Here is a 24278-nt window from a genome sequence, read left to right as displayed (position 1 = left end):
TCAGTGGGGACCAATCGCGCCCTGTCCTTGGTGTCAGTGGGGACCAATCGCGCCCTGTCCTTGGTGTCAGTGGGGACCAATCGCGCCCTGTCCTTGGTGTCAGTGGGGACCAATCGCGCCCTGTCCTTGGTGTCAGTGGGGACCAATCGCGCCCTGTCCTTGGTGTCAGTGGGGACCAATCGCGCCCTGTCCTTGGTGTCAGTGGGGACCAATCGCGCCCTGTCCTTGGTGTCAGTGGAGACCAATCGCGCCCTGTCCTTGGTGTCAGTGGAGACCAATCGCGCCCTGTCCTTGGTGTCAGTGGAGACCAATCGCGCCCTGTCCTTGGTGTCAGTGTTACAGTCTCTAGTCAGTAGGGACGAATAACGCCCTGTCCTTGGTGTCAGTGGGGACCAATCGCGCCCTGTCCTTGGTGTCAGTGGGGACCAATCGCGCCCTGTCCTTGGTGTCAGTGGGGACCAATCGCGCCCTGTCCTTGGTGTCAGTGGGGACCAATCGCGCCCTGTCCTTGGTGTCAGTGGGGACCAATCGCGCCCTGTCCTTGGTGTCAGTGGGGACCAATCGCGCCCTGTCCTTGGTGTCATTGTTACAATCTCGTGTCAGTGGGGACCAATCGCGCCCTGTCCTTGGTGTCAGTGGGGACCAATCGCGCCCTGTCCTTGGTGTCAGTGGGGACCAATCGCGCCCTGTCCTTGGTGTCAGTGGGGACCAATCGCGCCCTGTCCTTGGTGTCAGTGGGGACCAATCGCGCCCTGTCCTTGGTGTCAGTGGGGACCAATCGCGCCCTGTCCTTGGTGTCAGTGGGGACCAATCGCGCCCTGTCTTTGGTGTCAGTGGGGACCAATCGCGCCCTGTCTTTGGTGTCAGTGGGGACCAATCGCGCCCTGTCCTTGGTGTCAGTGGGGACCAATCGCGCCCTGTCCTTGGTGTCAGTGGGGACCAATCGCGCCCTGTCCTTGGTGTCAGTGGGGAACAATCGCGCCCTGTCCTTGGTGTCAGTGGGGAACAATCGCGCCCTGTCCTTGGTGTCAGTGGGGAACAATCGCGCCCTGTCTTTGGTGTCAGTGGGGAACAATCGCGCCCTGTCCTTGGTGTCAGTGGGGAAAAATCGCGCCCTGTCCTTGGTGTCAGTGGGGACCAATCGCGCCCTGTCCTTGGTGTCAGTGGGGACCAATCGCGCCCTGTCCTTGGTGTCAGTGGGGACCAATCGCGCCCTGTCCTTGGTGTCAGTGGGGACCAATCGCGCCCTGTCCTTGGTGTCAGTGGGGACCAATCGCGCCCTGTCCTTGGTGTCAGTGGGGACCAATCGCGCCCTGTCCTTGGTGTCAGTGGGGACCAATCGCGCCCTGTCCTTGGTGTCAGTGGGGACCAATCGCGCCCTGTCCTTGGTGTCAGTGGGGACCAATCGCGCCCTGTCCTTGGTGTGGGTGTTACAATCTCTGGTCAGTGGGGACCAATCGCGCCCTGTCCTTGGTGTCAGTGGGGAACAATCGCGCCCTGTCCTTGGTGTCAGTGGGGAACAATCGCGCCCTGTCCTTGGTGTCAGTGGGGAACAATCGCGCCCTGTCCTTGGTGTCAGTGGGGAACAATCGCGCCCTGTCCTTGGTGTCAGTGGGGAACAATCGCGCCCTGTCCTTGGTGTCAGTGGGGAACAATCGCGCCCTGTCCTTGGTGTCAGTGGGGAACAATCGCGCCCTGTCCTTGGTGTCAGTGGGGAACAATCGCGCCCTGTCCTTGGTGTCAGTGGGGAACAATCGCGCCCTGTCCTTGGTGTCAGTGGGGAACAATCGCGCCCTGTCCTTGGTGTCAGTGGGGAACAATCGCGCCCTGTCCTTGGTGTCAGTGGGGAACAATCGCGCCCTGTCCTTGGTGTCAGTGGGGAACAATCGCGCCCTGTCCTTGGTGTCAGTGGGGAACAATCGCGCCCTGTCCTTGGTGTCAGTGGGGAACAATCGCGCCCTGTCCTTGGTGTCAGTGGGGAACAATCGCGCCCTGTCCTTGGTGTCAGTGGGGAACAATCGCGCCCTGTCCTTGGTGTCAGTGGGGAACAATCGCGCCCTGTCCTTGGTGTCAGTGGGGAACAATCGCGCCCTGTCCTTGGTGTCAGTGGGGAACAATCGCGCCCTGTCCTTGGTGTCAGTGGGGAACAATCGCGCCCTGTCCTTGGTGTCAGTGGGGACCAATCGCGCCCTGTCCTTGGTGTCAGTGGGGAACAATCGCGCCCTGTCCTTGGTGTCAGTGGGGAACAATCGCGCCCTGTCCTTGGTGTCAGTGGGGAACAATCGCGCCCTGTCCTTGGTGTCAGTGGGGACCAATCGCGCCCTGTCCTTGGTGTCAGTGGGGAACAATCGCGCCCTGTCCTTGGTGTCAGTGGGGAACAATCGCGCCCTGTCCTTGGTGTCAGTGGGGAACAATCGCGCCCTGTCCTTGGTGTCAGTGGGGAACAATCGCGCCCTGTCCTTGGTGTCAGTGGGGAACAATCGCGCCCTGTCCTTGGTGTCAGTGGGGAACAATCGCGCCCTGTCCTTGGTGTCAGTGGGGACCAATCGCGCCCTGTCCTTGGTGTCAGTGGGGACCAATCGCGCCCTGTCCTTGGTGTCAGTGGGGACCAATCGCGCCCTGTCCTTGGTGTCAGTGGGGACCAATCGCGCCCTGTCCTTGGTGTCAGTGGGGACCAATCGCGCCCTGTCCTTGGTGTCAGTGGGGACCAATCGCGCCCTGTCCTAGGTGTCAGTGGGGACCAATCGCGCCCTGTCCTTGGTGTCAGTGGGGACCAATCGCGCCCTGTCCTTGGTGTCAGTGTTACAGTCTCTGGTCAGTGGGGACAAATCGCGCCCTGTCCTGGGTGTCAGTGGGGACCAATCGCGCCCTGTCCTGGGTGTCAGTGGGGACCAATCGCGCCCTGTCCTTGGTGTCAGTGGGGACCAATCGAGCCCTGTCCTTGGTGTCAGTGGGGGCGAACAGCGCCCTGTCCTTGGTGTCAGTGGGGACGAACCGCGCCCTGTCCTTGGTGTCAGTGGGGACCAATCGCGCCCTGTCCTTGGTGTCAGTGGGGACCAATCGCGCCCTGTCCTTGGTGTCAGTGGGGACCAATCGCGCCCTGTCCTGGGTGTCAGTGGGGACCAATCGCGCCCTGTCCTGGGTGTCAGTGGGGACCAATCGCGCCCTGTCCTGGGTGTCAGTGGGGACCAATCGCGCCCTGTCCTGGGTGTCAGTGGGGACCAATCGCGCCCTGTCCTGGGTGTCAGTGGGGACCAATCGCGCCCTGTCCTGGGTGTCAGTGGGGACCAATCGCGCCCTGTCCTGGGTGTCAGTGGGGACCAATCGCGCCCTGTCCTGGGTGTCAGTGGGGACCAATCGCGCCCTGTCCTGGGTGTCAGTGGGGACCAATCGCGCCCTGTCCTGGGTGTCAGTGGGGACCAATCGCGCCCTGTCCTGGGTGTCAGTGGGGACCAATCGCGCCCTGTCCTGGGTGTCAGTGGGGACCAATCGCGCCCTGTCCTGGGTGTCAGTGGGGACCAATCGAGCCCTGTCCTGGGTGTCAGTGGGGACCAATCGCGCCCTGTCCTGGGTGTCAGTGGGGACCAATCGCGCCCTGTCCTGGGTGTCAGTGGGGACCAATCGCGCCCTGTCCTGGGTGTCAGTGGGGACCAATCGCGCCCTGTCCTGGGTGTCAGTGGGGACCAATCGCGCCCTGTCCTGGGTGTCAGTGGGGACCAATCGCGCCCTGTCCTGGGTGTCAGTGGGGACCAATCGCGCCCTGTCCTGGGTGTCAGTGGGGACCAATCGCGCCCTGTCCTGGGTGTCAGTGGGGACCAATCGCGCCCTGTCCTGGGTGTCAGTGGGGACCAATCGCGCCCTGTCCTGGGTGTCAGTGGGGACCAATCGCGCCCTGTCCTGGGTGTCAGTGGGGACCAATCGCGCCCTGTCCTGGGTGTCAGTGGGGACCAATCGCGCCCTGTCCTTGGTGTCAGTGGGGACCAATCGCGCCCTGTCCTTGGTGTCAGTGGGGACCAATCGCGCCCTGTCCTTGGTGTCAGTGGGGACCAATCGCGCCCTGTCCTTGGTGTCAGTGGGGACCAATCGCGCCCTGTCCTTGGTGTCAGTGGGGACCAATCGCGCCCTGTCCTTGGTGTCAGTGGGGACCAATCGCGCCCTGTCCTTGGTGTCAGTGGGGACCAATCGCGCCCTGTCCTTAGTGTGGGTGTTACAATCTCTGGTCAGTGGGGACCAATCGCGCCCTGTCCTAGGTGTCAGTGGGGACCAATCGCGCCCGGTCCTTGGTGTCAGTGGGGACCAATCGCGCCCGGTCCTTGGTGTCAGTGGGGACCAATCGCGCCCGGTCCTTGGTGTCAGTGGGGACCAATCGCGCCCTGTCCTTGGTGTCAGTGGGGACCAATCGCGCCCTGTCCTTGGTGTCAGTGGGGACCAATCGCGCCCTGTCCTTGGTGTCAGTGGGGACCAATCGCGCCCTGTCCTTGGTGTCAGTGGGGACCAATCGCGCCCTGTCCTTGGTGTCAGTGGGGACCAATCGCGCCCTGTCCTTAGTGTGGGTGTTACAATCTCGTGTCAGTGGGGACCAATCGCGCCCTGTCCTTGGTGTCAGTGGGGACCAATCGCGCCCTGTCCTTGGTGTCAGTGGGGACCAATCGCGCCCTGTCCTTGGTGTCAGTGGGGACCAATCGCGCCCTGTCCTTGGTGTCAGTGGGGACCAATCGCGCCCTGTCCTTGGTGTCAGTGGGGACCAATCGCGCCCTGTCCTTGGTGTCAGTGGGGACCAATCGCGCCCTGTCCTTGGTGTCAGTGGGGACCAATCGCGCCCTGTCCTTGGTGTCAGTGGGGACCAATCGCGCCCTGTCCTTGGTGTCAGTGGGGACCAATCGCGCCCTGTCCTTGGTGTCAGTGGGGACCAATCGCGCCCTGTCCTTGGTGTCAGTGGGGACCAATCGCGCCCTGTCCTTGGTGTCAGTGGGGACCAATCGCGCCCTGTCCTTGGTGTCAGTGGGGACCAATCGCGCCCTGTCCTTGGTGTCAGTGGGGACCAATCGCGCCCTGTCCTTGGTGTCAGTGGGGACCAATCGCGCCCTGTCCTTGGTGTCAGTGGGGACCAATCGCGCCCTGTCCTTGGTGTCAGTGGGGACCAATCGCGCCCTGTCCTTGGTGTCAGTGGGGACCAATCGCGCCCTGTCCTTGGTGTCAGTGGGGACCAATCGCGCCCTGTCCTTGGTGTCAGTGGGGACCAATCGCGCCCTGTCCTTGGTGTCAGTGGGGACCAATCGCGCCCTGTCCTTGGTGTCAGTGGGGACCAATCGCGCCCTGTCCTTGGTGTCAGTGGGGACCAATCGCGCCCTGTCCTTGGTGTCAGTGTTACAGTCTCTGGTTACTGGAGACCAATCGCGCCCTGTCCTTGGTGTCAGTGTTACAGTCTCTGGTTAGTGGAGACCAATCGCGCCCTGTCCTTGGTGTCAGTGGGGACCAATCGCGCCCTGTCCTTGGTGTCAGTGGGGACCAATCGCGCCCTGTCCTTGGTGTCAGTGGGGACCAATCGCGCCCTGTCCTTGGTGTCAGTGGGGACCAATCGCGCCCTGTCCTTGGTGTCAGTGGGGACCAATCGCGCCCTGTCCTTGGTGTCAGTGGGGACCAATCGCGCCCTGTCCTTGGTGTCAGTGGGGACCAATCGCGCCCTGTCCTTGGTGTCAGTGGGGACCAATCGCGCCCTGTCCTTGGTGTCAGTGGGGACCAATCGCGCCCTGTCCTTGGTGTCAGTGGGGACCAATCGCGCCCTGTCCTTGGTGTCAGTGGGGACCAATCGCGCCCTGTCCTTGGTGTCAGTGGGGACAAATCGAGCCCTGTCCTTGGCGTGGGTGTTACAATCTCTTGTCAGTGGGGACGAATCGCGCCCTGTCCTTGGTGTCAGTGGGGACCAATCGCGCCCTGTCCTTGGTGTCAGTGGGGACCAATCGCGCCCTGTCCTTGGTGTCAGTGGGGACCAATCGCGCCCTGTCCTTGGTGTCAGTGGGGACCAATCGCGCCCTGTCCTTGGTGTCAGTGGGGACCAATCGCGCCCTGTCCTTGGTGTCAGTGGGGACCAATCGCGCCCTGTCCTTGGTGTCAGTGGGGACCAATCGCGCCCTGTCCTTGGTGTCAGTGGGGACCAATCGCGCCCTGTCCTTGGTGTCAGTGGGGACCAATCGCGCCCTGTCCTTGGTGTCAGTGGGGACCAATCGCGCCCTGTCCTTGGTGTCAGTGGGGACCAATCGCGCCCTGTCCTTGGTGTGGGTGTTACAATCTCTGGTCAGTGGGGACCAATCGCGCCCTGTCCTAGGTGTCAGTGGGGACCAATCGCGCCCTGTCTTTGGTGTCAGTGGGGACCAATCGCGCCCTGTCTTTGGTGTCAGTGGGGACCAATCGCGCCCTGTCCTTGGTGTCAGTGGGGACCAATCGCGCCCTGTCCTTGGTGTCAGTGGGGACCAATCGCGCCCTGTCCTTGGTGTCAGTGGGGACCAATCGCGCCCTGTCCTTGGTGTCAGTGGGGACCAATCGCGCCCTGTCCTTGGTGTGGGTGTTACAATCTCGTGTCAGTGGGGACCAATCGCGCCCTGTCCTTGGTGTCAGTGGGGACCAATCGCGCCCTGTCCTTGGTGTCAGTGGGGACCAATCGCGCCCTGTCCTTGGTGTCAGTGGGGACCAATCGCGCCCTGTCCTTGGTGTCAGTGGGGACCAATCGCGCCCTGTCCTTGGTGTCAGTGGGGACCAATCGCGCCCTGTCCTTGGTGTCAGTGGGGACCAATCGCGCCCTGTCCTTGGTGTCAGTGTTACAGTCTCTAGTCAGTGGGGACGAATAACGCCCTGTCCTTGGTGTCAGTGGGGACCAATCGCGCCCTGTCCTTGGTGTCAGTGGGGACCAATCGCGCCCTGTCCTTGGTGTCAGTGGGGACCAATCGCGCCCTGTCCTTGGTGTGGGTGTTACAATCTCTTGTCAGTGGGGACCAATCGCGCCCTGTCCTTGGTGTCAGTGGGGACCAATCGCGCCCTGTCCTTGGTGTCAGTGGGGACCAATCGCGCCCTGTCCTTGGTGTCAGTGGGGACCAATCGCGCCCTGTCCTTGGTGTCAGTGGGGACCAATCGCGCCCTGTCCTTGGTGTCAGTGGGGACCAATCGCGCCCTGTCCTTGGTGTCAGTGGGGACCAATCGCGCCCTGTCCTTGGTGTCAGTGGGGACCAATCGCGCCCTGTCCTTGGTGTGGGTGTTACAATCTCGTGTCAGTGGGGACCAATCGCGCCCTGTCCTTGGTGTCAGTGGGGACCAATCGCGCCCTGTCCTTGGTGTCAGTGGGGACCAATCGCGCCCTGTCCTTGGTGTCAGTGGGGACCAATCGCGCCCTGTCCTTGGTGTCAGTGGGGACCAATCGCGCCCTGTCCTTGGTGTCAGTGGGGACCAATCGCGCCCTGTCCTTGGTGTCAGTGGGGACCAATCGCGCCCTGTCCTTGGTGTCAGTGGGGACCAATCGCGCCCTGTCCTTGGTGTCAGTGGGGACCAATCGCGCCCTGTCCTTGGTGTCAGTGGGGACCAATCGCGCCCTGTCCTTGGTGTCAGTGGGGACCAATCGCGCCCTGTCCTTGGTGTCAGTGTTACAGTCTCTAGTCAGTGGGGACCAATCGCGCCCTGTCCTTGGTGTCAGTGGGGACCAATCGCGCCCTGTCCTTGGTGTCAGTGGGGACCAATCGCGCCCTGTCCTTGGTGTCAGTGGGGACCAATCGCGCCCTGTCCTTGGTGTCAGTGGGGAACAATCGCGCCCTGTCCTTGGTGTCAGTGGGGACCAATCGCGCCCTGTCCTTGGTGTCAGTGGGGACCAATCGCGCCCTGTCCTTGGTGTGGGTGTTACAATCTCTGGTCAGTGGGGACCAATCGCGCCCTGTCCTTGGTGTCAGTGGGGACCAATCGCGCCCTGTCCTAGGTGTCAGTGGGGACCAATCGCGCCCTGTCCTAGGTGTCAGTGGGGACCAATCGCGCCCTGTCCTTGGTGTCAGTGGGGACCAATCGCGCCCTGTCCTTGGTGTCAGTGGGGACCAATCGCGCCCTGTCCTTGGTGTGGGTGTTACAATCTCGTGTCAGTGGGGACCAATCGCGCCCTGTCCTTGGTGTCAGTGGGGACCAATCGCGCCCTGTCCTTGGTGTCAGTGGGGACCAATCGCGCCCTGTCCTTGGTGTCAGTGGGGACCAATCGCGCCCTGTCCTTGGTGTCAGTGGGGACCAATCGCGCCCTGTCCTTGGTGTCAGTGGGGACCAATCGCGCCCTGTCCTTGGTGTCAGTGGGGACCAATCGCGCCCTGTCCTTGGTGTCAGTGGGGACCAATCGCGCCCTGTCCTTGGTGTCAGTGGGGACCAATCGCGCCCTGTCCTTGGTGTCAGTGGGGACCAATCGCGCCCTGTCCTTGGTGTCAGTGGGGACCAATCGCGCCCTGTCCTTGGTGTCAGTGGGGACCAATCGCGCCCTGTCCTTGGTGTCAGTGGGGACCAATCGCGCCCTGTCCTTGGTGTCAGTGGGGACCAATCGCGCCCTGTCCTTGGTGTCAGTGGGGACCAATCGCGCCCTGTCCTTGGTGTCAGTGGGGACCAATCGCGCCCTGTCCTTGGTGTCAGTGGGGACCAATCGCGCCCTGTCCTTGGTGTCAGTGGGGACCAATCGCGCCCTGTCCTTGGTGTCAGTGGGGACCAATCGCGCCCTGTCCTTGGTGTCAGTGGGGACCAATCGCGCCCTGTCCTTGGTGTCAGTGGGGACCAATCGCGCCCTGTCCTTGGTGTCAGTGGGGACCAATCGCGCTCTGTCCTTGGTGTCAGTGGGGACCAATCGCGCCCTGTCCTTGGTGTCAGTGGGGACCAATCGCGCCCTGTCCTTGGTGTCAGTGGGGACCAATCGCGCCCTGTCCTTGGTGTCAGTGGGGACCAATCGCGCCCTGTCCTTGGTGTCAGTGGGGACCAATCGCGCCCTGTCCTTGGTGTCAGTGGGGACCAATCGCGCCCTGTCCTTGGTGTCAGTGGGGACCAATCGCGCCCTGTCCTTGGTGTGGGTGTTACAATCTCTGGTCAGTGGGGACCAATCGCGCCCTGTCCTAGGTGTCAGTGGGGACCAATCGCGCCCTGTCCTTGGTGTCAGTGGGGACCAATCGCGCCCTGTCCTTGGTGTCAGTGGGGACCAATCGCGCCCTGTCCTTGGTGTCAGTGGGGACCAATCGCGCCCTGTCCTTAGTGTGGGTGTTACAATCTCGTGTCAGTGGGGACCAATCGCGCCCTGTCCTTGGTGTCAGTGGGGACCAATCGCGCCCTGTCCTTGGTGTCAGTGGGGACCAATCGCGCCCTGTCCTTGGTGTCAGTGGGGACCAATCGCGCCCTGTCCTTGGTGTCAGTGGGGACCAATCGCGCCCTGTCCTTGGTGTCAGTGGGGACCAATCGCGCCCTGTCCTTGGTGTCAGTGGGGACCAATCGCGCCCTGTCCTTGGTGTCAGTGGGGACCAATCGCGCCCTGTCCTTGGTGTCAGTGGGGACCAATCGCGCCCTGTCCTTGGTGTCAGTGGGGACCAATCGCGCCCTGTCCTTGGTGTCAGTGGGGACCAATCGCGCCCTGTCCTTGGTGTCAGTGGGGACCAATCGCGCCCTGTCCTTGGTGTCAGTGGGGACCAATCGCGCCCTGTCCTTGGTGTCAGTGTTACAGTCTCTAGTCAGTGGGGACGAATAACGCCCTGTCCTTGGTGTCAGTGGGGACCAATCGCGCCCTGTCCTTGGTGTCAGTGGGGACCAATCGCGCCCTGTCCTTGGTGTCAGTGGGGACCAATCGCGCCCTGTCCTTGGTGTGGGTGTTACAATCTCTTGTCAGTGGGGACCAATCGCGCCCTGTCCTTGGTGTCAGTGGGGACCAATCGCGCCCTGTCCTTGGTGTCAGTGGGGACCAATCGCGCCCTGTCCTTGGTGTCAGTGGGGACCAATCGCGCCCTGTCCTTGGTGTCAGTGGGGACCAATCGCGCCCTGTCCTTGGTGTCAGTGGGGACCAATCGCGCCCTGTCCTTGGTGTCAGTGGGGACCAATCGCGCCCTGTCCTTGGTGTCAGTGGGGACCAATCGCGCCCTGTCCTTGGTGTCAGTGGGGACCAATCGCGCCCTGTCCTTGGTGTCAGTGGGGACCAATCGCGCCCTGTCCTTGGTGTGGGTGTTACAATCTCGTGTCAGTGGGGACCAATCGCGCCCTGTCCTTGGTGTCAGTGGGGACCAATCGCGCCCTGTCCTTGGTGTCAGTGGGGACCAATCGCGCCCTGTCCTTGGTGTCAGTGGGGACCAATCGCGCCCTGTCCTTGGTGTCAGTGGGGACCAATCGCGCCCTGTCCTTGGTGTCAGTGGGGACCAATCGCGCCCTGTCCTTGGTGTCAGTGGGGACCAATCGCGCCCTGTCCTTGGTGTCAGTGGGGACCAATCGCGCCCTGTCCTTGGTGTCAGTGGGGACCAATCGCGCCCTGTCCTTGGTGTCAGTGGGGACCAATCGCGCCCTGTCCTTGGTGTCAGTGTTACAGTCTCTAGTCAGTGGGGACCAATCGCGCCCTGTCCTTGGTGTCAGTGGGGACCAATCGCGCCCTGTCCTTGGTGTCAGTGGGGACCAATCGCGCCCTGTCCTTGGTGTCAGTGGGGACCAATCGCGCCCTGTCCTTGGTGTCAGTGGGGAACAATCGCGCCCTGTCCTTGGTGTCAGTGGGGACCAATCGCGCCCTGTCCTTGGTGTCAGTGGGGACCAATCGCGCCCTGTCCTTGGTGTGGGTGTTACAATCTCTGGTCAGTGGGGACCAATCGCGCCCTGTCCTTGGTGTCAGTGGGGACCAATCGCGCCCTGTCCTAGGTGTCAGTGGGGACCAATCGCGCCCTGTCCTAGGTGTCAGTGGGGACCAATCGCGCCCTGTCCTTGGTGTCAGTGGGGACCAATCGCGCCCTGTCCTTGGTGTCAGTGGGGACCAATCGCGCCCTGTCCTTGGTGTCAGTGGGGACCAATCGCGCCCTGTCCTTGGTGTGGGTGTTACAATCTCGTGTCAGTGGGGACCAATCGCGCCCTGTCCTTGGTGTCAGTGGGGACCAATCGCGCCCTGTCCTTGGTGTCAGTGGGGACCAATCGCGCCCTGTCCTTGGTGTCAGTGGGGACCAATCGCGCCCTGTCCTTGGTGTCAGTGGGGACCAATCGCGCCCTGTCCTTGGTGTCAGTGGGGACCAATCGCGCCCTGTCCTTGGTGTCAGTGGGGACCAATCGCGCCCTGTCCTTGGTGTCAGTGGGGACCAATCGCGCCCTGTCCTTGGTGTCAGTGGGGACCAATCGCGCCCTGTCCTTGGTGTCAGTGGGGACCAATCGCGCCCTGTCCTTGGTGTCAGTGGGGACCAATCGCGCCCTGTCCTTGGTGTCAGTGGGGACCAATCGCGCCCTGTCCTTGGTGTCAGTGGGGACCAATCGCGCCCTGTCCTTGGTGTCAGTGGGGACCAATCGCGCCCTGTCCTTGGTGTCAGTGGGGACCAATCGCGCCCTGTCCTTGGTGTCAGTGGGGACCAATCGCGCCCTGTCCTTGGTGTCAGTGGGGACCAATCGCGCCCTGTCCTTGGTGTCAGTGGGGACCAATCGCGCCCTGTCCTTGGTGTCAGTGGGGACCAATCGCGCCCTGTCCTTGGTGTCAGTGGGGACCAATCGCGCCCTGTCCTTGGTGTCAGTGGGGACCAATCGCGCCCTGTCCTTGGTGTGGGTGTTACAATCTCTGGTCAGTGGGGACCAATCGCGCCCTGTCCTAGGTGTCAGTGGGGACCAATCGCGCCCTGTCCTTGGTGTCAGTGGGGACCAATCGCGCCCTGTCCTTGGTGTCAGTGGGGACCAATCGCGCCCTGTCCTTGGTGTCAGTGGGGACCAATCGCGCCCTGTCCTTAGTGTGGGTGTTACAATCTCGTGTCAGTGGGGACCAATCGCGCCCTGTCCTTGGTGTCAGTGGGGACCAATCGCGCCCTGTCCTTGGTGTCAGTGGGGACCAATCGCGCCCTGTCCTTGGTGTCAGTGGGGACCAATCGCGCCCTGTCCTTGGTGTCAGTGGGGACCAATCGCGCCCTGTCCTTGGTGTCAGTGGGGACCAATCGCGCCCTGTCCTTGGTGTCAGTGGGGACCAATCGCGCCCTGTCCTTGGTGTCAGTGGGGACCAATCGCGCCCTGTCCTTGGTGTCAGTGGGGACCAATCGCGCCCTGTCCTTGGTGTCAGTGGGGACCAATCGCGCCCTGTCCTTGGTGTCAGTGGGGACCAATCGCGCCCTGTCCTTGGTGTCAGTGGGGACCAATCGCGCCCTGTCCTTGGTGTCAGTGGGGACCAATCGCGCCCTGTCCTTGGTGTCAGTGGGGACCAATCGCGCCCTGTCCTTGGTGTCAGTGGGGACCAATCGCGCCCTGTCCTTGGTGTCAGTGGGGACCAATCGCGCCCTGTCCTTGGTGTCAGTGTTACAGTCTCTAGTCAGTGGGGACGAATAACGCCCTGTCCTTGGTGTCAGTGGGGACCAATCGCGCCCTGTCCTTGGTGTCAGTGGGGACCAATCGCGCCCTGTCCTTGGTGTCAGTGGGGACCAATCGCGCCCTGTCCTTGGTGTCAGTGGGGACCAATCGCGCCCTGTCCTTGGTGTCAGTGTTACAGTCTCTGGTTACTGGAGACCAATCGCGCCCTGTCCTTGGTGTCAGTGTTACAGTCTCTGGTTAGTGGAGACCAATCGCGCCCTGTCCTTGGTGTCAGTGGGGACCAATCGCGCCCTGTCCTTGGTGTCAGTGGGGACCAATCGCGCCCTGTCCTTGGTGTCAGTGGGGACCAATCGCGCCCTGTCCTTGGTGTCAGTGGGGACCAATCGCGCCCTGTCCTTGGTGTCAGTGGGGACCAATCGCGCCCTGTCCTTGGTGTCAGTGGGGACCAATCGCGCCCTGTCCTTGGTGTCAGTGGGGACCAATCGCGCCCTGTCCTTGGTGTCAGTGTTACAGTCTCTAGTCAGTGGGGACGAATAACGCCCTGTCCTTGGTGTCAGTGGGGACCAATCGCGCCCTGTCCTTGGTGTCAGTGGGGACCAATCGCGCCCTGTCCTTGGTGTCAGTGGGGACCAATCGCGCCCTGTCCTTGGTGTCAGTGGGGACCAATCGCGCCCTGTCCTTGGTGTCAGTGGGGACCAATCGCGCCCTGTCCTTGGTGTCAGTGTTACAGTCTCTGGTTACTGGAGACCAATCGCGCCCTGTCCTTGGTGTCAGTGTTACAGTCTCTGGTTAGTGGAGACCAATCGCGCCCTGTCCTTGGTGTCAGTGGGGACCAATCGCGCCCTGTCCTTGGTGTCAGTGGGGACCAATCGCGCCCTGTCCTTGGTGTCAGTGGGGACCAATCGCGCCCTGTCCTTGGTGTCAGTGGGGACCAATCGCGCCCTGTCCTTGGTGTCAGTGGGGACCAATCGCGCCCTGTCCTTGGTGTCAGTGGGGACCAATCGCGCCCTGTCCTTGGTGTCAGTGGGGACCAATCGCGCCCTGTCCTTGGTGTCAGTGGGGACCAATCGCGCCCTGTCCTTGGTGTCAGTGGGGACCAATCGCGCCCTGTCCTTGGTGTCAGTGGGGACCAATCGCGCCCTGTCCTTGGTGTCAGTGGGGACCAATCGCGCCCTGTCCTTGGTGTCAGTGGGGACCAATCGCGCCCTGTCCTTGGTGTCAGTGGGGACCAATCGCGCCCTGTCCTTGGTGTCAGTGGGGACCAATCGAGCCCTGTCCTTGGTGTCAGTGGGGACAAATCGAGCCCTGTCCTTGGCGTGGGTGTTACAATCTCTTGTCAGTGGGGACGAATCGCGCCCTGTCCTTGGTGTCAGTGGGGACCAATCGCGCCCTGTCCTTGGTGTCAGTGGGGACCAATCGCGCCCTGTCCTTGGTGTCAGTGGGGACCAATCGCGCCCTGTCCTTGGTGTCAGTGGGGACCAATCGCGCCCTGTCCTTGGTGTCAGTGGGGACCAATCGCGCCCTGTCCTTGGTGTCAGTGGGGACCAATCGCGCCCTGTCCTTGGTGTCAGTGGGGACCAATCGCGCCCTGTCCTTGGTGTCAGTGGGGACCAATCGCGCCCTGTCCTTGGTGTCAGTGGGGACCAATCGCGCCCTGTCCTTGGTGTCAGTGGGGACCAATCGCGCCCTGTCCTTGGTGTCAGTGGGGACCAATCGCGCCCTGTCCTTGGTGTCAGTGGGGACCAATCGCGCCCTGTCCTTGGTGTCAGTGGGGACCAATCGCGCCCTGTCCTTGGTGTCAGTGGGGACCAATCGCGCCCTGTCCTTGGTGTCAGTGGGGACCAATCGCGCCCTGTCCTTGGTGTCAGTGGGGACCAATCGCGCCCTGTCCTTGGTGTCAGTGGGGACCAATCGCGCCCTGTCCTTGGTGTCAGTGGGGACCAATCGCGCCCTGTCCTTGGTGTGGGTGTTACAATCTCTGGTCAGTGGGGACCAATCGCGCCCTGTCCTAGGTGTCAGTGGGGACCAATCGCGCCCTGTCTTTGGTGTCAGTGGGGACCAATCGCGCCCTGTCCTTGGTGTCAGTGGGGACCAATCGCGCCCTGTCCTTGGTGTCAGTGGGGACCAATCGCGCCCTGTCCTTGGTGTCAGTGGGGACCAATCGCGCCCTGTCCTTGGTGTCAGTGGGGACCAATCGCGCCCTGTCCTTGGTGTGGGTGTTACAATCTCGTGTCAGTGGGGACCAATCGCGCCCTGTCCTTGGTGTCAGTGGGGACCAATCGCGCCCTGTCCTTGGTGTCAGTGGGGACCAATCGCGCCCTGTCCTTGGTGTCAGTGGGGACCAATCGCGCCCTGTCCTTGGTGTCAGTGGGGACCAATCGCGCCCTGTCCTTGGTGTCAGTGGGGACCAATCGCGCCCTGTCCTTGGTGTCAGTGGGGACCAATCGCGCCCTGTCCTTGGTGTCAGTGGGGACCAATCGCGCCCTGTAATTGGTGTCAGTGGGGACCAATCGCGCCCTGTCCTTGGTGTCAGTGGGGACCAATCGCGCCCTGTCCTTGGTGTCAGTGTTACAGTCTCTAGTCAGTGGGGACGAATAACGCCCTGTCCTTGGTGTCAGTGGGGACCAATCGCGCCCTGTCCTTGGTGTCAGTGGGGACAAATCGAGCCCTGTCCTTGGTGTCAGTGGGGACAAATCGAGCCCTGTCCTTGGCGTGGGTGTTACAATCTCTTGTCAGTGGGGACGAATCGCGCCCTGTCCTTGGTGTCAGTGGGGACCAATCGCGCCCTGTCCTTGGTGTCAGTGGGGACCAATCGCGCCCTGTCCTTGGTGTCAGTGGGGACCAATCGCGCCCTGTCCTTGGTGTCAGTGGGGACCAATCGCGCCCTGTCCTTGGTGTCAGTGGGGACCAATCGCGCCCTGTCCTTGGTGTCAGTGGGGACCAATCGCGCCCTGTCCTTGGTGTCAGTGGGGACCAATCGCGCCCTGTCCTTGGTGTCAGTGGGGACCAATCGCGCCCTGTCCTTGGTGTCAGTGGGGACCAATCGCGCCCTGTCCTTGGTGTCAGTGGGGACTAATCGCGCCCTGTCCTTGGTGTCAGTGGGGACCAATCGCGCCCTGTCCTTGGTGTGGGTGTTACAATCTCTGGTCAGTGGGGACCAATCGCGCCCTGTCCTAGGTGTCAGTGGGGACCAATCGCGCCCTGTCTTTGGTGTCAGTGGGGACCAATCGCGCCCTGTCCTTGGTGTCAGTGGGGACCAATCGCGCCCTGTCCTTGGTGTCAGTGGGGACCAATCGCGCCCTGTCCTTGGTGTGGGTGTTACAATCTCGTGTCAGTGGGGACCAATCGCGCCCTGTCCTTGGTGTCAGTGGGGACCAATCGCGCCCTGTCCTTGGTGTCAGTGGGGACCAATCGCGCCCTGTCCTTGGTGTCAGTGGGGACCAATCGCGCCCTGTCCTTGGTGTCAGTGGGGACCAATCGCGCCCTGTCCTTGGTGTCAGTGGGGACCAATCGCGCCCTGTCCTTGGTGTCAGTGGGGACCAATCGCGCCCTGTCCTTGGTGTCAGTGGGGACCAATCGCGCCCTGTCCTTGGTGTCAGTGGGGACCAATCGCGCCCTGTCCTTGGTGTCAGTGGGGACCAATCGCGCCCTGTCCTTGGTGTCCGTGTTACAGTCTCTAGTCAGTGGGGACGAATAACGCCCTGTCCTTGGTGTCAGTGGGGACCAATCGCGCCCTGTCCTTGGTGTCAGTGGGGACCAATCGCGCCCTGTCCTTGGTGTCAGTGGGGACCAATCGCGCCCTGTCCTTGGTGTCAGTGGGGACCAATCGCGCCCTGTCCTTGGTGTCAGTGGGGACCAATCGCGCCCTGTCCTTGGTGTCAGTGGGGACCAATCGCGCCCTGTCCTTGGCGTGGGTGTTACAATCTCTGGTCAGTGGGGACCAATCGCGCCCTGTCCTTGGTGTCAGTGGGGACCAATCGCGCCCTGTCCTTGGTGTCAGTGGGGACCAATCGCGCCCTGTCCTTGGTGTCAGTGGGGACCAATCGCGCCCTGTCCTTGGTGTCAGTGGGGACCAATCGCGCCCTGTCCTTGGTGTCAGTGGGGACCAATCGCGCCCTGTCCTTGGTGTCAGTGGGGACCAATCGCGCCCTGTCCTTGGTGTGGGTGTTACAATCTCTGGTCAGTGGGGACCAATCGCGCCCTGTCCTAGGTGTCAGTGGGGACCAATCGCGCCCTGTCCTTGGTGTCAGTGGGGACCAATCGCGCCCTGTCCTTGGTGTCAGTGGGGACCAATCGCGCCCTGTCCTTGGTGTCAGTGGGGACCAATCGCGCCCTGTCCTTGGTGTCAGTGGGGACCAATCGCGCCCTGTCCTTGGTGTCAGTGGGGACCAATCGCGCCCTGTCCTTGGTGTCAGTGGGGACCAATCGCGCCCTGTCCTTGGTGTCAGTGGGGACCAATCGCGCCCTGTCCTTGGTGTCAGTGGGGACCAATCGCGCCCTGTCCTTGGTGTCAGTGGGGACCAATCGCGCCCTGTCCTTGGTGTCAGTGGGGACCAATCGCGCCCTGTCCTTGGTGTCAGTGTTACAGTCTGTAGTCAGTGGGGACGAATAACGCCCTGTCCTTGGTGTCAGTGGGGACCAATCGCGCCCTGTCCTTGGTGTCAGTGGGGACCAATCGCGCCCTGTCCTTGGTGTCAGTGGGGACCAATCGCGCCCTGTCCTTGGTGTCAGTGGGGACCAATCGCGCCCTGTCCTTGGTGTCAGTGTTACAGTCTCTGGTTACTGGAGACCAATCGCGCCCTGTCCTTGGTGTCAGTGGGGACCAATCGCGCCCTGTCCTTGGTGTCAGTGGGGACCAATCGCGCCCTGTCCTTGGTGTCAGTGGGGACCAATCGCGCCCTGTCCTTGGTGTCAGTGGGGACCAATCGCGCCCTGTCCTTGGTGTCAGTGGGGACCAATCGCGCCCTGTCCTTGGTGTCAGTGGGGACCAATCGCGCCCTGTCCTTGGTGTCAGTGGGGACCAATCGCGCCCTGTCCTTGGTGTCAGTGGGGACCAATCGCGCCCTGTCCTTGGTGTCAGTGGGGACCAATCGCGCCCTGTCCTTGGTGTCAGTGGGGACCAATCGCGCCCTGTCCTTGGTGTCAGTGGGGACAAATCGAGCCCTGTCCTTGGCGTGGGTGTTACAATCTCTTGTCAGTGGGGACGAATCGCGCCCTGTCCTTGGTGTCAGTGGGGACCAATCGCGCCCTGTCCTTGGTGTCAGTGGGGACCAATCGCGCCCTGTCCTTGGTGTCAGTGGGGACCAATCGCGCCCTGTCCTTGGTGTCAGTGGGGACCAATCGCGCCCTGTCCTTGGTGTCAGTGGGGACCAATCGCGCCCTGTCCTTGGTGTCAGTGGGGACCAATCGCGCCCTGTCCTTGGTGTCAGTGGGGACCAATCGCGCCCTGTCCTTGGTGTCAGTGGGGAACAATCGCGCCCTGTCCTTGGTGTCAGTGGGGAACAATCGCGCCCTGTCCTTGGTGTCAGTGGGGAACAATCGCGCCCTGTCCTTGGTGTCAGTGGGGAACAATCGCGCCCTGTCCTTGGTGTCAGTGGGGACCAATCGCGCCCTGTCCTTAGTGTGGGTGTTACAATCTCTGGTCAGTGGGGACCAATCGCGCCCTGTCCTTGGTGTCAGTGGGGACCAATCGCGCCCTGTCCTTGGTGTCAGTGGGGACCAATCGCGCCCTGTCCTTGGTGTCAGTGGGGACCAATCGCGCCCTGTCCTTGGTGTCAGTGGGGACCAATCGCGCCCTGTCCTTGGTGTCAGTGGGGACCAATCGCGCCCTGTCCTTGGTGTCAGTGGGGACCAATCGCGCCCTGTCCTTGGTGTCAGTGGGGACCAATCGCGCCCTGTCCTTGGTGTCAGTGGGGACCAATCGCGCCCTGTCCTTGGTGTCAGTGGGGACCAATCGCGCCCTGTCCTTGGTGTCAGTGGGGACCAATCGCGCCCTGTCCTTGGTGTCAGTGGGGACCAATCGCGCCCTGTCCTTGGTGTCAGTGGGGACCAATCGCGCCCTGTCCTTGGTGTCAGTGGGGACCAATCGCGCCCTGTCCTTGGTGTCAGTGGGGACCAATCGCGCCCTGTCCTTGGCGTCAGTGGGGACCAATCGCGCCCTGTCTTTTGTGTCAGTGGAACGGTCTCTGGTGTCAGTGGGAGGATTAATACCTCATTGATGGTGTCAGTGGGAGAAATAGTGCCCTGACCTTGGTGTCAGTGGAGCAGTCTCTGGTGTCAGTGGGAGGAAGAGTGCCCTGTCCTTGGTGTCAGTGGGAGAATAGTGCCCTGTCCTTCCTCCCAGTGACACCAAAGACGGTCCCACTGATACCAAGGACAGAGCACTCTTCCTCCCACTGACACCAGAGACGGTTCCACTTACACCAAGGAAGGGGCACTGTTTCTTCCACTGACACCATCAATGAGGTATTAATCCTCCCAGTGACACTAGAGACAGTTCCACTGACACGAAAGACAGGGCACTATTCCTCCCACTGACACCATCAATGGGCTATTAATCCTCCCACTGAAACCAGAGACGGTTCCACTGACACCAAGGACAGGGCACTATTCCTCCCACTGACACCAAGGACAGGGCACTATTCCTCCCACTGACACCAAGGACAGGACACTATTCCTCCCCCTGACACCAAGGACAGGGCACTATTCCTCCCACTGACACCAAGGACAGGGCACTATTCCTCCCACCGACACCAAGGATAGGGCACTATTCCTCCCACTGACACCAAGGACAGGGCATTATTCCTCCCACTGACACCAAGGACAGGGCACTATTTCTCCCACTGACACCAAGGACAGGGCACTATTTCTCCCACTGACACCAAGGACAGGGCACTATTTCTCCCACTGACACCAAGGACAGGGCACTATTCTCCCACTGACACCAGAGACGGTTCCACTGACACCAAGGACAGGGCACTCTTCCTTTCACTGACACCAGAAACTGTCCTTGGTGTCACGGGGAGGAATAGTACCCTGTCCTTGGTGTCAGTGGAACCATCTCTGGTGTCAGTGGGAGGATTAATACCCCATTGATGGTGTCAGTTGGAGGAATAGTGCCCTGTCCTTGGTGTCACGGGGAGGAATAGTGCCCTGTCCTTGGTGTCACGGGGAGGAATAGTGCCCTGTCCTTGGTGTCACGGGGAGGAATAGTGCCCTGTCCTTGGTGTCACGGGGAGGAATAGTGCCCTGTCCTTGGTGTCAGTGGAACCGTCTCTGGTGTCAGTGGGAGGAATAGTGCCCTGTCCTTGGTGTCAATGGAACCGTCTCTGGGGACAGTGGGAGAAATAGTGCCCTGTCCTTGGTGTCACTGGAATAGTGCCCTGTCCTTCGTGTCACTGGAACTGTCTCTGGTGTCAGTGGGAGGATTAATATCTCATTGATGGTGTCAGTGGGATAAATAGTGCCCTATCCTTGGTGTCAGTGTAACCGTCTCTGGTGTTAGTGGGAGGAATAGTGCCCTGTCCTTGGTGTCAGTGGAACAGTTTCTGGTGTCCGTGGGAGAATAGTACTCCATTGATGTTGTTAGTGGGAGGAATAGTGCCCTGTCTTTGGTGTCAGTGGAACCATCTCTGGTGTCAGTCGGAGGATTAATACTCCATTGATGGCATCTGTGGGAGGAATAGTGTCCAGTCCTTGGTGTCAGTGGAACCGTCTCTGGTGTCAGTGGGAGGAATAGTGCCATGTTTTTGGTGTCAGTGGAAGAAATAGTACCTTATATCAATAGAAGGAATAGTTTCCCAAGGGGCAGATTAAGACAAGCAAAGGGCCACAACTGGCCCGCAGGCCGCAGTTTGCAGACCGCTGATCTAGGAGGACCGGAGCGGCGGTGATTGGGCTGGATGCAAACATTTTTTTGTTTAAAGCACAAGATGAGTTTATTTTTTTTTAATCTTATGCTTTTAACCTCATGCTGCCCGGCCAATGGCCGTTTCGCGGCCGACAAAATCCCTCAGCGTTTCAGGTGGACGCCATATGGCGTCCTCCCGGGCATGCGTAGTTTGTGCGCCTATAGAGCGGCTCAATCTGTCACCGGCCGTGTACCTCGGACACGATTGATGACAGATCTGAGTACCGACCCCGTTGCCGGTACCATGTGACCAATCACAGCAGGTCACATGACAGTTGTATACAATGGATGGCTTCCTTTCATGCGATCTATTGTATACAAGTGTGTCTAACTGTGAATGGTCACAGCGATCACATGCATAAGCTGGGCCAATCACAGTTAAGCACAGAAAAAAAAAACTGAATGAATCGGTCATTCAGTCATGAATCGGTCATGCTTGCTTATAGCAAAGTAATTCTTTGCTATAAGCAAATTGTGTAAAAACAAAAAATACTGATCACTTCCCCAAAGTAGTACAATGTTACTATGGTAACATAGTACTATTGATATAAGGTACTATTCCTTCTATTGGTATTGCCATAGCAGTGGTCGGCAAGCCGCGGCTCGCGAGCCACATGCGGCTCTTTACACACTTTAATGCGGCTCTTCTGTGTGCCGGGCGCCCGCTCCTCTCGGGCGGCTGCCCCAAAAGTCAGGACTCTGCAGCTAGCCCAGCAATGGGCAAACTACGGCCCGGCGGACCTTTTAATCCGGCCTGCGGAGCGTGGCAAACATTGGCTGTCAGGATGTAGGCGGGGCAGCGTGACGAACGTGAGGGGAGCTAGGCTCCTCTCACAGTCCGCCCTGAAGACCGGAACGGCGCGGGAACACGGCGAGAGGAACGCGCGGAGCAAAGGTAAGTGAATTGACACAATATGGGGGATGAATTACTATATGGGGGATGTATTTTCAGTTTTAAAAATGTGGCTCTCAAAATAAATTTCAATCGTGGTTTTGGCGAGATTTGGCTGAGTTGAAAAAAAAGGTTGCCCACCACTGGTATATGGTAACATTGTACTACTTTGGTCATAGTGAAATATGAAAAAAAAATCTTAAAAAAAAAGAAAAAAATGTAATAAAAAAAAATTATATATTTTTATTTTCATACTGTCACCAGTCAATGTCCCTGATCACCGCCATGCCAGTTATATGATGACGCTGTACTGTACTGGTGACAGTATGTAAAAAAAGTGAAAATCATTTTTTTAATTTTCTGAAAAATTATGACAAAAAAAATACAACTTCAAAAAACTCGCCATGCCTCTTATGAAGTACGTCGGACTGTCTACTTTGCAAAAAGGGGTCATTTGGGGATATCTGTACTATTCTGACATTCCTGGACCTCAAGAAATTAGATTGGCTGTCAGTACTTCAGGATTGATCAATATTCAGATCTATACCATAGTTTGTGAACTCTATAACTTTCCTACAAACTAAATAATACATCCTAATTTGGGTTATTTTCACCAAAGACATGTAGCAGAATACATCTTGGCCTAAATTTATGAAGAACAATTATTTATTTGCAAACTTTTATAACAGAAACAAAGAAAAATGTGGGGTTTTTTTCGAAAATTTCTGTCTTTTATTGTTTATTTAGCAAAAAATAAAAACCCCGGTGGTGATTAAATACCACCAAAAGAAAGCTCTAGTTGTGTGAAGAAAATGATAAAATTTTAGTTTGGGTACAATGTTGTATGACCGCGCAATTGTCATTCAAAGTGTGAGAGCGCTGAAACCTGAAAAATGGCCTGGGCAGGAAGGGGGTAAAAGTGCCCGGTATTGAAGCGGTTAAAAAAGGTGGAGGAGACATTTGGGGTCTTCTAGACCCCAGATGTCTCCATAAAGAGGACCTGCCATCCCTTATTCCTGTCATAAGGGATGATTACATTCCTTGTGATAAGAATAAAAGTGGTAAAAAAAAATTAAAAGAACGTGCAAAAAGAAAAATTTAAATTTGTAGTAATAACGAGGACAATGTGTAATAATAATAACGAGGACAATGTGTAATAATAATAATGAGGACAATGTGTAATAATAATAACGAGGACAATGTGTAATAATAATGAGGACAATGTGTAAAGCATGACGTATGCAGACTGTCATCATTCCACAAGTGTGCACGATTATAAATCACGACATGTTCGGTGTCTATGTACTCGATGTAACATCATCCTTCATATCTTACTAAATTATTGGGTTATGTATCATGTTTTTAATTCATTAAAGTGTATTTTTCACCAAAAATTGCATTTTGAAAAACCTCTGCGCAAATACCGCATCATATAAAATAATGAAATGACCGCCATTATTCTCTAGGACCTTTGCTAAAAAAAAAAGAAAAACCCTACATAGATAATGTTTGGGGCTTCAAAGTCATTTTCTAGCAAAAAAAATCAATACTGATTCTTGGTGATCAAGTGGCCATGAGTACAATATCCATACCTGCAATTAAGGTGCGAGTACAATCAGATTACATAGCGTATGGTGGGACAATCCGTTGCCTAATCTCCTACATACACAATACAATCAGACCGTACAGTGCATGGGCAGCCGTACCAATTCACTGGCATCATGAAGACAGCCCAGGTGAGCGATCAGGCATACACTCACCATACGATGAACACACAGGACTTCCCACTGATATTACAGACACCAATCCCCCATACAGGAGCTCCGCTCACACAGCACTCACCTCCGGTCCTCGCTGCGTCCACCCTCCGCACTCTATTCTTGACATCTGCAGCAGCTCTGAGGCCCCCGATCCATCTCCTTCCCTCTCAACAGTCAAAATGAGAGTAGAGTCAGCGATTGGTCAGATACTGATCAGGTGACAATACCTCCCGCCAATCAGTGAGCAGGACTGCATGGCTTAACCCCACCCACTTGCAGCTGATTGGCGGGCCGCATCAGGCTAGCAAGTTCAATGTAGCTAGTAAGGTTTGGTTGGTTTGTCCAGCTAACAGCCTCCATGGAATCCGCCAGAGGGCGGGGCAGTGGCGGGATGGGCAGCGGGAAGGCTGTGCGGGGTTCTGATTGGTCGGTCTGCTGTCATTAGAAGAGTTGTCAGTGTTGGGGGTCACACATGGAGATGGCTCGAGGTACAGGCAGGATGTGGGGTCACCCCGAGAGATAAACTGGAGCTCAGCCAGTCAGCTTCCTCATGTCTGTACCCCATTACAGGATATGTATTGCTGAACAGGGGAATCCTGGCCTGAGAGACACATGGGGGGACAGGCTGGACTCTGACAGAAACCTCTATCTGCAGGACTGTGACTGGGAGAGCCAGGAGCTGGGGGTCAGGGAACTCACACATCCCGATCCCTCTACTACATCAGTGACACCATGGGTGCAGTGTGACACCCAGCAGATCACAACCAATGGTGTATCCTCCATGTGTGCTGGGAATATGGGGCCACTGTGATCTCACCTGGTGCGCCACATGAACCAACAACTCCTGACTACTGAGACACAGCCGTGCCATCAACTGCCCCCTCTATACCATTTATCACCAACATCAACTGCCAATTATATTCTTCCTGTTCCCATCATCAACTGACAATTCTATTCTTCCTGTCCCCACCATCAACTGCAAATTCTATTCTTCCTGTCCCCACTATCAACCGCCAAATCTATTCTTCCTGTCCCCATCAACAACTGCCAATTCTATTCTTCCTGTCCCCACCATCAACCGCCAATTCTATTCTTCCTTTCCCCACCATCAACCACCAATTCTATTCTTCCTATCCCCATCAGCAACCGCCAATTCTATTCTCCCTGTCCCCACCATCAACCGCCAATTCTATTCTCCCTGTCCCCA

At 58.8% G+C, this 24278-nt stretch overlaps 1 protein-coding gene across 1 annotated transcript in view; it reads right to left on the bottom strand.

The window, feature by feature from the left end:
- Window positions 1–23232, bottom strand: part of CEP152 (centrosomal protein 152) — a 144191-nt gene extending 120959 nt beyond the window's left edge. Inside the window, exon 1 of the mRNA XM_089670325.1 lies at window positions 23154–23232. The gene's annotated coding sequence lies outside the window, so the exon portion shown is untranslated. The remainder of the gene's footprint in view (window positions 1–23153) is intronic.
- Window positions 23233–24278: the final 1046 nt, after the last annotated feature.

This window comes from Staurois parvus, unplaced genomic scaffold (genome assembly GCF_062004578.1).
Source record: "Staurois parvus isolate SC_StPar_1 unplaced genomic scaffold, SC_StPar_1.0 ptg000089l, whole genome shotgun sequence".
NCBI lineage: Eukaryota > Metazoa > Chordata > Amphibia > Anura > Ranidae > Staurois > Staurois parvus.
This window is presented reverse-complemented; position numbering and strand designations above follow the sequence as displayed.